We start from the raw sequence: 15,295 nt of genomic DNA, 5'->3' as shown, positions 1-15,295 counted from the left end.
CATTCATCGGTTGCTGGGCGGGATTCTCCCCACTTCATAGCTGTCGTGCAGAACGGCGCTATGAACATTCCTGCACGAGTTTCTTCGGGCAGGCTGATGCTCGTTTGTAGCTTCTGATTTCCCAGAAATCTACAGACACTCACACTTGACTATCAGATCATTTCTTTTTCTTGGGCAGTTTCAACCAAATATACCCCTTTCTATCTTTACCTTTCCAAACACATCATTTTCCTGGCAATCGAGTGGACTTTAGTTACTGTTTAATGATGATCCGTTCGGATGAGTTGCCCTGTCGCTTTTCTTCATTCTCAAGAAGCATAAAGTCAGGACTGTGAGCGCCTCCGTCCCTCCCTCACCATCCCCGGCTCCCATACACACGACACACCTCCTTGCACTGCTGTCATTTGTGAGGCACTCTCTGTAATTCGAGCGTGTTGTAGCACTTCCTAACCCATCGATTAACTTTCCAGTGTTAGAGGATCTATTTATCTTCTCAGAGGAAACTCCGTCATTTCTAAGGATCGCCCTGGGGGAAGGGATTTTCCCTGCGGTATTTAGTGTTTCTCCTGGTAGCAACTGCTTTGGGGCTATCTATCATAAGCACTGCCCACCTGTCTCCAGAAGGAAGGCTTATCCCTATTAACTCTTTCAGCTACCTTCTTCCAGAGAGTCTCCCTCTCTTTTGGCAAACATGGAAAAATCTTCATATTTAATTGGCTCACTTCTCTTGCAAGTAGACAACCTGTTTCTGAATACTTCTAAATATATTCTTCTAGGGAAAACCCTAAACCAAACCAAACAACAAGAAACACACTCACGGACCCATTTCTAACTGTGAAACCATTTCTTCTGTTGTCTGAAAAAGGGGTACGTTACAGACTGAAGGAGCTTGTTCTGAAAAAATTCTGATCATTACGTTAATATTGAAATAAATGGTCCTAAAATATGTAGTTATATATCAAAAACTCAGAAGACAGTCACACATGAACACGGGCTCTAATTCTCCCCACTCTGATCTGATCCCAGCCCACCTCGCTCTCCATTCTCTCCTCCTGCTCTTGGCCCTGTACTTCAGGAGATCCCCAATACTCTCAGCCTTTGATCTCACCATCATCTTTCTTTGCTTCGTCCTTGCATATGTCTTTTCTCAGCTTGGACTGACCCTGCTTGATTCTGTGAATTTGCCTACCATCTAATTACTCTTCAGGGAAGAGCTACTGCATCACATTTTGGGGAGGGGGCAACCCCAATCCAGATGATCTCATCCCATGATGCCCATGTTGGCTAATGCGGCTGTAAATTGCTTGTTGATCATTTGTCTTCTATCATCAACTCTAAGCTCCCTGAGGCTAGCGTTGGGATCTGTCTTTGCTTTCAGGATGTCTCTGCACCTACAACATGACAAGGTTTGTGATATGTGAATCATAGTGTTTGGGCTGGTTTATATCTCGTTTTCTTTTCATTTACGCTGAGTCGTTTTCAATAGTGTTATCTTTTTTCCTAAGACATTTGCATGATCTGCACCTCTCATCTGAAGGATGTGTGTGCCCAAGCAAACTTAGTGACAGAAGATAGGCCTTTTCAGTAGATGGGAGAAATGATTCCACGCTGTTACCAAAGAAGTCTTTCTACTAATACCCAAGACTTGAATGTTTTTGCAGTCCTTCTCTACTTGAGGGCTCCAGAAACTGCACAGGAGATTTTCTTTCTTCCCTTTGTATAATCCGTGTATGGAGGAAGTTGGGGTTCATACATATTTATTTATCTGTTCTGTATCAGATTGCTACCTGATTTAAATAAGACAGGAAAAGCCATTTCCTAACATGCTGTTGCATATATTAATTTGTAGGGAACCGGAATTTTTATTATATGAATTCAACCCATTCTACAATACGACAGCCATGCCCACTGGTTCAGATCTTGTTTCATCTTCATTAAAATTTTATAATTTTCTACATATAATTTTATTATCAAATATAAATTTCATTCTAATTCTAAATATTGCTATTATATGTGTACTACCTCTTTCTATATATATATATACGTATATGTATATCCATATACACACATACATATGTAGAACAAAAAATCAAACAAAAAAGAATGATGCATACACAAATGGGGTGGAATATATATATATATAGCATATATATATGCATAAATAAAAGTCTATATTAAATGTCATAAATATTTTTGTGGTGAGAGTTTAAAATCATTATTGATTAAAAACAGGTCATAATAACTTGTAGGAAAATGACATCCACCATGTACTTTAAGAGCATCTTAGTTATTTTTTGTTAGTTTTTTCCAACTTTATTGAGATTTAATTGACAAATAACATTGTATAAAGTGAAGAACTGTACTATTATATGTTGGTTTCAATATATCTGCTCATATTTTATTTTTTCTTTTTGTTTTTTACTAAATTTGCTGTCCCACTGCTAACCTCTAGGAAAAATTTTTAGACCACAGATATTCACACTATTCTTTTTAATACATGCCAGATACATTCCTCCAAGCACTGCTGTAGCTGCCTCGGACATGTTTGCGTAAACTCTATTTTTATTAAATCACTTTCAGTATGTATTCTAATTCCTAATGCACTCTCTTGACCCATGGGTTGGTAAATTTCCAACATATGGAGTTCATATCCTTTTTTTGTTGCTGTTTTAAATTTATTTATAGCCTAATTCTTCTGTAAGTAAATAAATGAGTCTATTATTTCACTACTTGGAAATGCACTGACTTCTGTGGTCTAAGATAAAATCAACTTTTATAAACTTTCCATCTGAACTTGCAAAATATTGTGTGTTCTCTAGTTCTTGAGTTCAGTGTGCTATAAAGACCAAGCCATTCATATTGAATTGTGCTATCCAAATTTTTTACAAATTTACTACATATTATTGGTTTTGTTTCATCCACTGATAGGAAAGATTATATTTTAAAATCCACAATTATGATTGTGGATATTTTATTTCTATATTTATTTTCTTACTTTGTGCTATATAACTTTTGAGGTTATATTATTAGGCACATACACATTAAGAATTGTCATATCTTCCTGTTGAATTGACCATTTTACCATAAAAGCCTTCCTCTTTATCTCTAGTAATGTTCCTAGTCTAATGTAGTTAATATTTATAGAGCTATATCAACTTCCTTTTTTTTGAAGTTAGAAGTTTTTTTTCTTTTTTAAAATTTTTTATTTAAATTCGATTCAGTGGGGTGAAAATATTAACTACATTAGACTAGGCCTTACTAGAGATAAAGAAGAAGTCTTTTATGATAAAATGGTGATATTTGTTCTTTCAGTCCATGAGCATAGAATGGTTTTCCATTTCTTTGTGTCTTCCTCAGTTTCTTTCATAAGTGTTGTATAGTTTTCAGAGTACAGATCCTTTACCTCTTTGGTTAGGTTTATTCCTAGGTATCTTATGGGTTTTGGAGCAATTGTCAATGGAACTGATTCCTTGATTTCTCTTGCTTCTGCTTCCCTATTAGTGTATAGAAATATAACTGCCATTTGACAAAATACAGCATCCTTTCTTGATAAAAACCCTCCACCATGTAGAGATGGAAGGAACATACCTCAACATCATAAAAGCCATATTCAAAAGACCTACAGTGAATATCATCCTCAATGGGGAGAAACTGAGAGCTTTTCCCCTAAGGTCAGGAACATGGCAGGGATGTCCACTCTCACCACTGTTGTTCAACATAGTCCTGGAAGTCCGAGCCTCTGCAATCAGACAGCAAAAAGAAATAAAATGCATCTAAATCTGCAAAGGAGAAGTCAAACTTTCACTCCTCACAGACAACATGATACTCTATGTAGAAAACCCAAAAGACTTCAGCAAAAAATTTCTGGAACTGGTAGAGGAATTCAGCAAAGTCACAGGACATAAAATCAACAAACTTCATTTTAATTGGTGTATTCTATCTTTTTACTTTCTATCATTTTACTTTGAACATTTTGAATACCCTCCCCACTTTTTTGTAAGTGTACAGTAAGACTTTGGTTCTTTTTTTTTTTTTTTTAAAGATTTTATTTATTTATTTGAGAGAGAGAATGAGATAGAGACAGAGAGAGCATGAGAGGGGGGAGCGTCAGAGGGAGAAGCAGACTTCCTGCTGAGCAGGGAGCCCGACGCGGGACTCGATCCCGGGACTCCAGGATCATGACCTGAGCTGAAGGCAGTCGCTTAACCAACTGAGTCACCCAGGCGCCCAAGACTTTGGTTCTTAAGACAGTGTGCCAACTTTTGTTTTTTTAATTGAAACATTGGACTTCAGGTAATACCATTTGCTTATTATCTCTTATCTACCCATCTTCACTATTTTACATTATTTTTCTTACTTTTCTTAACCACCTTTAGCATTGATTATTTTTATCTATTTTTGCATCTGTTTCCTTATTAGTCATCCATTATTTTATTTTCTTTAGTGATAAGCCTAGATATTACAATTGCACCATTGATGAATTTGTATGTTATGCCGCTGAGTCAATTTATGGATCAATGCTTCTAAAAAACATTTTTACCAGAGTACTGTACCCTGACTTACTTATTATTTTGGTTGCCTATTTTAATTTAATGTATATTTAACAACTCACAAGGTTTTATCATTACTATTTTATTAAGTCAATATTAATTAGAATAACACAGATTTTTTACCCTTTTTTATTTCTCTTTATTGCTTTCTGCATTTCTGAGCCAGCACTTAAAATAATTTTGCTTCTCTACCAATAATGCCCTTTAGTGTTTGTTATGTTTTGTTCTGTTTCCTTCTTTATTGCAGTTCTGCTAGCGACACATTCTCTCAGGTACTTTCTTCTGAAAATGTATTTATTTCACTGAGAAGTATGTGATTTTTTTTTTTTTTTTTTTTTGGTCCAACATAGATCTCAGGTAGGCTGGAGTCCCAGAAAAGGAATTAACTTCTGCAAAGTTCCATGGAAACTGGCTGAGGCCCACTGTCAGGGCGTCAATCTTTGTCAAACTCAGTCTTAGACCCAAGCTTCCCCAACAAGCCAGGGGGACTTTGTTAACCATGAATGCTGACGTCGGTCCTGATGCTGTTATCCCATAGAGTTGTATCCATCAGTCTTGGAAACAAAAGCCTCTGATGGTAGCCAGGAAGGGACTTGTGGTTAGCCCCACACATTAAAACCAAGCTTTGAGGATAGAGTTGCAATCAAGGTTCTGTCATAACACATTCCTGTTGAATCCTGACAAGGAGGGGGCAATGCTTTCTTTACCGTGCAACAACACAAAGCTTCAAGCCCAAGGGTTGAAATGGTCTCCCTAGACTCTGACATCTGTTCTGTTGGACACTGTGTCTTTCCCCAGTGTGATAAGGCAACAAGGAATATATCCCTGCTATTGGCTCTTTCTCTGCAATATTTCCTGGTGAGCATACTCTAGTGGAGCCGCTTGGATACTTGTCCTTGTCTTCATGACCTTCATTTTTGATGCTGAGAAATGTTGTTTTCTGGCTATAGAATTCTGAACCCATAGTAATTTTTGTTCTGTAATTAAAAGGTATTCCATTATTTCTTGACGTCCATTGTTGCTCTTGAGATATGTGCTGAAGCATACCATTGCTCTATTTATATGAATATCTCTTTACCCTCTGCCTGCATTAATGATTTTCTTTTTGTTACTTTGTTTTTTAAGCAATTTTCCTGAGATATATTTAATTGAGGTTTTTTTTTTTAAAGGTTTTATTTATTTATCTGACAGAGACACAGCGAGAGAGGGAACACAAGCACGGCGAGCAGGAGAGGGAGAAGCAGACTCCCCGCTGAGCAGGGAGCCTGATGCAGGGCTCGATCCCAGGACCCTGGGATCATGACCTGAGCTGAAGGCAGACTCTTAATGACTGAGCCACCCAGGCACCCCTTAATTGAGGTTTTATTTGCATTTTTTTCTCTTCTTAGTTTTCTCTTCTTTGTTTTAAATCTCTATTTTTTTTAACTTTTGGAAAATTCTCAACCATTTATTCTTCAGAGTACACTAACTTGCTTCTGTCCTAGTTGGTTTATTTCAAGTAATCTCTTAACTCTCGTGTTCAATCATTTGGGCTCCTAAAAAAAGGTTGGGTCATCAGAGTTACCTGGATTATGGTTGGGTTATGATGGCCTTTGTGGCCCTGACATCCTGTTCTCTCTGTCACATGCCAGGTACAAAAAGTCTCCTTCCCTTCTCATTTCTCAGCTTCCTTTTCCTCTGTTTGAAAGGGACCCAAAAGCTAGCTTCTCCTTGAGTTTCTTTCTTTTTCAGGTGAGGTACCACTTTGCTAATGCTAATTTAATATTGCCATACTAATTTTTTTCAGCATTTAAGTTGTTTTTATCAGGTAATTTGGTTCAAATTAATTAGTATCTCAGTATGAGCAGCAAATACACTTTTGGCTGTAAGAATCTATAGTTTATAATTACATTTCCCAGTTCCAATATAATTCATTTAAATTTAATAAACAAGATGTTTTCTTTTTTTTTACCATGAATACTTTTTTCTTCTCAACCCAAACATGATAACTAGTCGATGTGTATTATTGTGTGATTATAGTATTTCACTCATAGTGAACTATGGCGGATATTAAACTATCTTTGATCCCTGAATGTTGTACACAAGGCTAGTGCGATATACAACATGAGGTCCAAAGCTAACACTGCTGTGTGATATATAGGAAAATGGTTAAGAGAGTAAATCCTAAGAATTATTATCACAAGGAGAAATTTTTCCCTTTTTCTTTTCTTTTTCATCTTCCTCATCTTTTTATTGCATATGTATGAGAAAATGGATCTTAGCTGAACCTACTGTGGTAGTCATTTCACAATATATGGAAATCAAACCATCATGTTGTACATCTTAAACTTATATAGTGATGTATGTCAATTATTTTCCAATAAAACGGGAGAAAGACTAGTGTGTGTATTTTCCCTTTTTTATTTTGTATTTTCTAAATTATTCTATTTTTTTCTTAGATTTTGGGAAAATTTTACAAGAATAGGGCAAAGAGCATAGCATTTCCCATTAATCTTTCCCTGAATATAATCTATTGATTAAGGTACTTTTTAGCTAAGGAAATACTCTATGATTTATTTAATTTATTTAATTATTAACAATCTTCCATCTGTTCCCTTTTTTCCTGCTGGAATTCCAATTATTTGCATGTTAGGTCTTCTGGATATATTTGAAGGCAAGTCCCTTATCTTTTCCCTGATGGTTTCCTTCTGACAAATTTCTTCCAATTTTTCTTCCAAATCACTTAGTCCAGTCTCTTCCTTGAACTTATGCTTCATTTACTTACTAAATTATTTATTTAAAAAATCATCTTTCATTTAGGTTCAGAGAATAATTTTATGCTGATCTCAGATCACCTTAATTTTTTGTTAAATTTCTATTCATCAATCTCTTTTGTGTTTATTTTTTACTGATTGATGATTTTCCTTTCTTTGGGTATTGACCATTTAGATTTTTTTTTCTTTTTTTCAATGATTCATAGGTCCGTTTTTGAAGACACACACACACATACACACATACACACACAATCCTTGGGTCACACCATTCCCAGGATATGCCACCCTAGTTTCTTTAGGTTGGTCTTTATGAAAATAACTTCAAGATTTTCCTTAATTCAGAGGCAGGGTTAAGACCTGTTCAGATACTCTATAAGGCAATCAGCAGATTCCAAATGTAAATGCAATTTTTCACTTAGCTATCTCAAAGACCTTAGCTGATGTTTGTCTGAAAACAAGCAAACAAACAAACAAAAAGTCCTGGAGATCAGAATTGGAAGTACAGAAGAAGGAAACTCTACAGCTTGCTGAAGAATCTCCAATTTCAGTTTTGTTTGTTTGTTTTTATGAGGCTCTGTGTGTGGGATGTGTGTGTGTGTGTGTGTGTGTGTGTGTAATATAAATTATGCATATAATGGATAATGAAGACGGTAATTAAGACAGTGCAGTATTGACAGTAAACGAAAACACAAATAAATCAATGGAAGAGAATAGAGAGCTCAAATAGACCCCCAAATATATAATTAACTGATCTTTCACAAAGAAGTGAAGAGAATACAATGGAGCAAAAATAGCCTTTTCAACAAAAGGTGCTGGAACACCTGGACTTCCACATTGAAAAAAAAGAGAGAAAGAAAGAATCTAAACAAGGACTTATGGCCTCCACAGAAATTCACTCATAATGGATCACAAACCTAAATGTAAAATGCAAAACTCTAAAGCTCCCATAAGATAAGAGAGGAGAAAATCTAGATGGCCTTGGATTTGCTGATGACTTTTTATATACAACACCAAAAGCATGATCCATGAAAGAAAACAATTGATAAACTGGACTTCATGAAAATTAAACATTTCTGCTTTGTGAAAGACTTTGTCAGAAGAATAAAAAAAAATATAGACTAGAATCAAATATTGCAAAAAATGTATCTGATAAAAAACTGTTATCCAAAATATCCAAAGAACACTTAAACCACAAGAAAAAAAAATGAACAATACAAATTAAAAAAAAAAAAAAAATAGGCCAACAATCTTAACAGTTACTTCACCAGAAAAGATATACTAATGACAAGCAAGCATATGAAAAGATGCTCACATCATATGCCATCAGGGAAATGCAAATTAAAAGAACAATGACATACTACTGAATACTTACTAGAATGGCCAAAATCCAAAATACTGAGAACACCAAATGCTGGAGATGATGTGGAGCAACAGTAACTCTCATTTATTGCTGGTAGGAATGAAAAAATAACAGACATTTTGGAAGACTGTTTGGTAGTTTCTCACAAAAGTAAATACTTTTACCTTATGATCTTGCAATCTCATTCCTTGGTTTGTATCCAAATAAGCTGAAAACATGTTCACACAAAAATCTGCACATGGAGTTTATTATAATTATAAAATCTTGAAAGCAGCCAAGATATTTTTCAGCAGGTGAGTGGATAAATAAACTGTGGTACTCCAGACAATGGAATGGTATTCAATGATAAAAAGAAATGAGCTACCAAACATAAAGAGACACAGAGGAATCTTAAATGAATATTAGTAAGTGAAATAAGCCAATCTGCTACATACTATATGATTCCAACTGTATAATATTCTGGAAAGATAAACTATAGGGAAAGTAAAAAGATCAGTGGTTTGCCAGCAGTTAAGAAGAAGATGGGATAAATAGGTGGAATACAGAGGATTTTTAGTGAGAATGCTCTGTATAATACTATAATGTATAATGATATATATCTACCCATATATATGTCTAAACCCATTAAATGTACAACTAAAAGTAGAACTATGGACTCTCAGTGTTAATGATGTGTCAGTGTAGGTTCATCAATTATAATAAGTGCACCACTCTATGGGGGATGTTGATAATGGGGAAGCTATATGTGTGATGTCAGGAGTATAGAGAAATGTCTACATCTTCTCAATTTTGCTGTGCATCAAAAACTGCCCTAAAGAATAAATTCTTAAAAAAACACATAAATTAACATGATATAAAATTATTATAATGAAAATGCTCATAGACCAATTACCAGAACTGGGAAATAATGCATAAAGTTTCAGAAATCCCCAAGGTACCTTTCCAAGTGGTCTGTCCAAGACCAGTGTCCAGACATATATGGCAATCATTCCTTTTTTTCCCTCCAGAATTTAACCACAGTGTTTCTTCATTTCACACTTTGAATCTGTACAGGTGAGGATTTCTTTCTGTTTATCCCCTTTGGGATTCACTGGTACTTTTGAATCTCTGGATTAGTAGCTTTTATCCCATCAGGCAATTGCTCAGCCATTATCCCCTCAAATATTGCCTCTGCTGCTTCTCTTCTTCTGCAACACTGGTCACATGACATTAGGCCTCCTCACTGAATTGTGTAGGTATCACACTCACTTTGACATTTTCTATCTCTTTGGTTCTATCTCATGCAGTCTGGAAAATTCCTTCCCACCTATTTTACAGTTAACTAATTCACTCTTTAGTTGTCTTAGAGAAAGCCATAAATTTTATTAACTGAATTCTTAATTTTATTAAGTTTAGTTGTCACTGTTAGAAGATTTTTAGTTTTCCCCAAATCAACAGATGCAAGCTTTTATATATTTCAGCTAAGATTTTAAGCTTTACTGTCTGACCTGAAACATAGTTGATTACAATAGGTGTCAATTTCAATATCCCCTCAAAATGAGTGTAGTCCCTGATTGCATGTTTATTTCTCTTTCCACATGAATAAAGCTGGCTAACCCATACCTCAGTTTCACAGTTTTTTTGTTTTGTTTTTCTTCTTCTTCTTAATCAGTCAGTGTCCTCAGGGTAAATTGGGTTTGAATTCTGGATTTCCAGTTTTGGGGTCCTTGCCTTCTCTTGGATTTTTTCCTGGCAATTGTTTTCTACTTTATTAGTTCTAAAGACATTTTATTTTACTCAGTAGTAGGATTGATACTCATCGCCACACCATCATTACTGGAAGTAAAATGTCTCCTTGCTTTATGTGCTTTTTTTTTCCCTAACTCTATTTTATTAGGCTATATTTCTAGAAGTATTTCTAGTAGATTAATTGTAAAGCCTGAACCTTGATGCATTGATATTCTGATCACAGATAGACTATAAAACATATATTAAATATATGCCAGTGCAAAGAATCTTAATTCTATTAAACTGTGTTAAAACATTAATGGTAAAAAAAAAAAAACAAACATTAATGGTAGTCTGAAATTTTTAATTTTAAGATAATTATAATACTATTGAATTTGAAATTGATTTAGAAGAGAGAAGAAATGTTATAAAATGTATTAGGACATCAGAGTGTTGAAAATGTCCATCACCTAACCAAAATTTCGACTGGGTTATTTTTTTTTTTTTAATGTTACCAAGGTTATGTAATTAGATGACCTAATAAGAGTACTGCATAACTGAATTTCATCTCCTTTATGCTTCCAAATATCGATTGACACAATTGAGTATAAGAATAGCTGTTATAAATGGAATAAAACCTAATTTCAAAAAGCTAATATTAAAATATTTCTATATTCCAAATTTGGATTTTTCAATGGGTTTTATTAATTCTTCAGGTAAAACTTAAAGTAAGTCACAAAAAGTGCTTTAATTTTAATTATGACACATGTAATAGATTTTTCCAGTGATTGTTGAAATATTTGTGGATGAAAACATACCCGCCAGAGTTTATCTTCTTTTTTAAAGCCATTCTAAATAGAATATATATGTCAAATTCATATAAAATCTCAAATTTAAAGATAATTACAGCAAAAACTGAAATTTGTAAAAAAAACGAAAAAGTCAAAGAAACCTATGATTCTTTGGAAAACTGCCAAGCAGGGATCAACCACATTATAATGTATATTCAATAATATTTTCACAGCACTGATAAGCATTTGAAATCTAGACAGGTTATTGACCTTATAAATTCTATAGATTACACCTAAATTATTTGTTAACAAATGGAAGTTTGTTTTTCAGGAAGCCTAGAATGTGTGAATTCCAGATAAATTTGAATACAATTAGTTTTGTGAGTTAGTTTTTCTTTTTTTATTTTCCATAGGTGAATAGCAATTATACTTTATTTCAAAGCTAGAAATTTTACTTACGAAACTAATGATTACCTGTTTCTGGTAAAGATTAAAATACAACAATACCTTTCAGGTTCTATAAGTAGTAGAATCAGAAAAGTTAAAGAAATTTTGAGAAATAATTTGGGTTCCCAATAATCATAATTTTATAATATTTACAGTTTACAGTACTGCTCACCTTGGTCAAGTTATCTATCTTTATCTTAGTTGAAACTTAAGACTAATGATCTTAGTTGAAACTTAAGAAACCCTGCACATCAACATTATTCTTGGGTACGGGAAAATAGGTGGCATATTGCTGATCACTCTGCTTCAGAAAAGCAGCAGGTTGGAAAGACATTGATGCCAATTACTACTCCCAACATCAAATAATTTCTGTCATTTTTTTCTTTGATCTCAGGCCTAAATCCAAATCTGACTCAAAGTTTACATGGCAAACTAAATCCAATGTGGAGTTTCTCCAGAATTCGGCTTCAGGTCCGGTGAATTCTTAATTGGTTGACCACAGGTATTTTTAATTTGACTGACATGCGGGGCTAGGGTAAATCTAGTCGGGTGTTGCAAAAATAGAAGCTAAGTAATAATGGCAAACACATAGAGTACGCCCAATGTGTCAGGAACTGTTATAAGTCTACACATATTAACACATGTTAGAATACTCTATATACTCTGATAATATGAAAGTGTTGGTAACCTATCTGACATCATCTAGATAAGAAATTGTTTACTTATTCATCAATACAAGAACTTTTCCATGCCTGTAAAATCATTAGCTTTACTAAGCATTAATTATGTGCAAAAACTTGCATATGCAAATTTAAATATACAAAATAATCTCTCTGGAGGAACTTTGATTCCAGTTATGAAGATTAAAAAAAAAAAAAAACACGTTTACTAGAATACAGTATAACTCAGTGAATACAAGTTTCTAGGTGATTGTTTGAGGTAATATTCCAGATAGTCCAAGGCTCAAACATCCATACATCCTTTTGCATGGAGAATCGTCAAGCCATTCAGTGACACTGTTACTCTGGAAACACATGTATAATTCAAGATAATCCAATTCATCTTAAAGCATTGAATATCTAATATATAACAAGAGATAATTGCACTAAGTGAATAACTCATACATCATGTGCTTTATGATCTGGCTTTACAGATAAATTAATATGGAAAAATAATAGAGAACAATATAATTAAAACCTGGGAATTTAGAGCAAGAAGGGATTGTTGGGGTTCAGAGCAGAACAGTAAGAATGACTGTAGGGAGAATGAACATAACTCATATAAAAAGAGAAAATGTGAAAAAAAACCACCTGGGATTGCAGAGCAGCCTGATAAATGTCAAAGGCAACACATGATCTGACATGTGGCAGTCCGTGAGGATATGAGAGACAGCTGCGTATTTTTAGCTAGCTATGCATCACATGCAAAGAGAAAGAAAATAGGCTTTTTAACATGTGAGATATTTTTTAAAACACAACACATAATTTTTATTTTTTCTGCTCTGATTTTTTCTATGCTTCAGTTGGTATCTGGTTCATTTATTATGTATTTTATTAAATAATTACAATAAATTCTCCATGTTAGATTTATAGCTATCATAATCTTAAAACAGAAAAATTAACTTTTTTATTATTATTATTTTTTAAAGATTTTATTTATTTATCTGAGAGAGAGAATGGGAGAGAGAGAGCATGAGAGGGAGGAGGGTCAGAGGGAGAAGCAGGCTCCCTGCTGAGTGGGGAGCCTGATGCGAGACTCAATCTCAGGACTCCAGAATCATGACCTGAGCCGAAGGCAGTCGCTTAATCAACTGAGCCACCCAGGCGCCCAAAAATTAACTTTTTTGTTACCTCAGCTCAGTGTTACCTAGTCTACCAAAATTGAGGATGGAGGAAGATTTTCAATCACTTTATCCAATTTAATTTTCACTGGAAATTATCAAAACATGTTGGAAGTTCACAAGTTTATTCCTCTAAATAAATGGCCTTTCCTTTATAAATGCTAAATGATAGGGACACCTGGGTGGCTCAGTCAGTTAAGCGTCTGCCTTCAGCTCAGGTCATAATCTCACGGTCCAGGGATCAAGTCCCACATTGGACTCTTTGCTCAGCAGGGAGCCTGCTTCTTCCTCTGCCCCTCCCCGGGCTTGTGCTCTCTCTCTCTCTGACAAATAAGTAAATAAAATCTTTAAAAAAATAAATAAATGCTAAATGATAACCAAAATCTCTCAGTTTTTTTAGGTTGTGTGATTATAGCAGATTTTATACTTAAAAACCTCCCTGAAACTTTCTCTCCTCCCCTTTTACTAAAATGTAAGAAATGCAATATAAACAACATACTTTTATATTACAACTGAGCTCATAAAAATAAGAGAAATTCCAAGGATCCAAAAATAAAGAGGGAACTAAACTTAAGGTATTAAAACCTTCGTCATGTATGAACATAAAGTGTAATCTTGGTGAGGGAGAAGCTGTGGGGTCAATGCACATCTAGAGATAGGGTGTGAGATTTGAGGGGAGCACTAACTGATTTGGAAATGAAGCCCATTAAAGACAAATGCTTGAAGAATTATGTCATTAAAATAACAAACTAAAGGGACACCTGGGTGGCTCAGTCAGTGAAATGTCTGCCTTTGGCTCAGGTCATGATCCCAGGGTCCTAGGCTCAAACCCCGCAGTGGGCTCCTTGCTCAGCAGGGAGCCTGCCTCTCCCTCTGCCTGCCATTCCCCCTGCTTGTGCTCTCTCTCTCTGACAAATAAATAAAATCTTAAAAAAAAAGCAAACTAACAAAAAAAATGGATAAACAATATGTGGTTGGTAAGAATTAATTTATGTCTCCCCCCAAATTAAGATGCTGAGGTCTTAATTTCTTGTTTGAGCCACAGTTTGTGGTACTCTGCCATGGTCATCCTAGCAAACTAATACATCTCCTAAAAGGGAAAAGCTTATGGTTTTGGAATCCCTTACCTTAAATAGTAACATAAAATATGGATACAGTATTGTGATGCTCCTTCAGCGAGATAGCAGTTTATACCGTCTCACTAGACTTTGTACTGTTCCACAGATAAAGTCTTAATGAACGTGAACTCACAGTTTAAGATTACAGACCTCAGAAGGAAACAATCCACCATAAGCAAGAGACAGAAGATACTGCAAGCAGAAAAAGTAAATCATCAAGAAATTGTTGGTCTTTAGGAGCTCCTGGGTGGCTCAGTCGGTTAAGCGTCTGCCTTCGGCTCAGGTCATGATCCCAGGGTCCTGGGATCGAGCCCCACATCGGGCTCCCTGCTCCGCGGGAAGCCTGCTTCTCCCTCTCCCACTCCCCCTGCTTGTGTTCCCCCTCTCTCTGTGTCTCTCTCTGTCAAATAAATAAATCTTAAAAAAAAAAAAAGAAATTGTTGATCTTTATATAAAAATAAGTTTAAAATTATTAAAGATATAGAAGCAGGAGGAAAAACAATATAAATATACATAGTGCAAAAAGTCATTTTTGAAATGAAACAGAATCTGGAAATAAAAAGAATAAAAAGAAAAATATTAAATTATGTATAAAGCTGCAGAATACATACATTTGAGGAAAAAAGTTAACTCAAAGCATATATATTGGAATTTGCCCTGATGCAATGAAGAAGGATTAAAAGATGACAGTATGGCTCCCTTTGCCACATCTACTACATGAATGAAAAT

At 34.9% G+C, this 15,295-nt stretch overlaps 1 long non-coding RNA gene across 2 annotated transcripts in view; it reads left to right on the top strand.

Moving 5' to 3' along the window:
* LOC118522437 (uncharacterized) overlaps window positions 1-14,991 on the top strand; it is a 129,196-nt gene extending 114,205 nt beyond the window's left edge. For both annotated transcript variants that reach the window (XR_004910626.2, XR_013443125.1), the window contains 2 exons: window positions 12,003-12,110; window positions 14,673-14,991. This is a non-coding gene — a long non-coding RNA (uncharacterized LOC118522437). The remainder of the gene's footprint in view (window positions 1-12,002; window positions 12,111-14,672) is intronic.
* The last annotated feature ends 304 nt before the right edge of the window (window positions 14,992-15,295 follow it).

This window comes from Halichoerus grypus, chromosome 13 (assembly GCF_964656455.1).
Source record: "Halichoerus grypus chromosome 13, mHalGry1.hap1.1, whole genome shotgun sequence".
NCBI classification, from domain to species: Eukaryota; Metazoa; Chordata; class Mammalia; order Carnivora; family Phocidae; genus Halichoerus; species Halichoerus grypus.
This window is presented reverse-complemented; position numbering and strand designations above follow the sequence as displayed.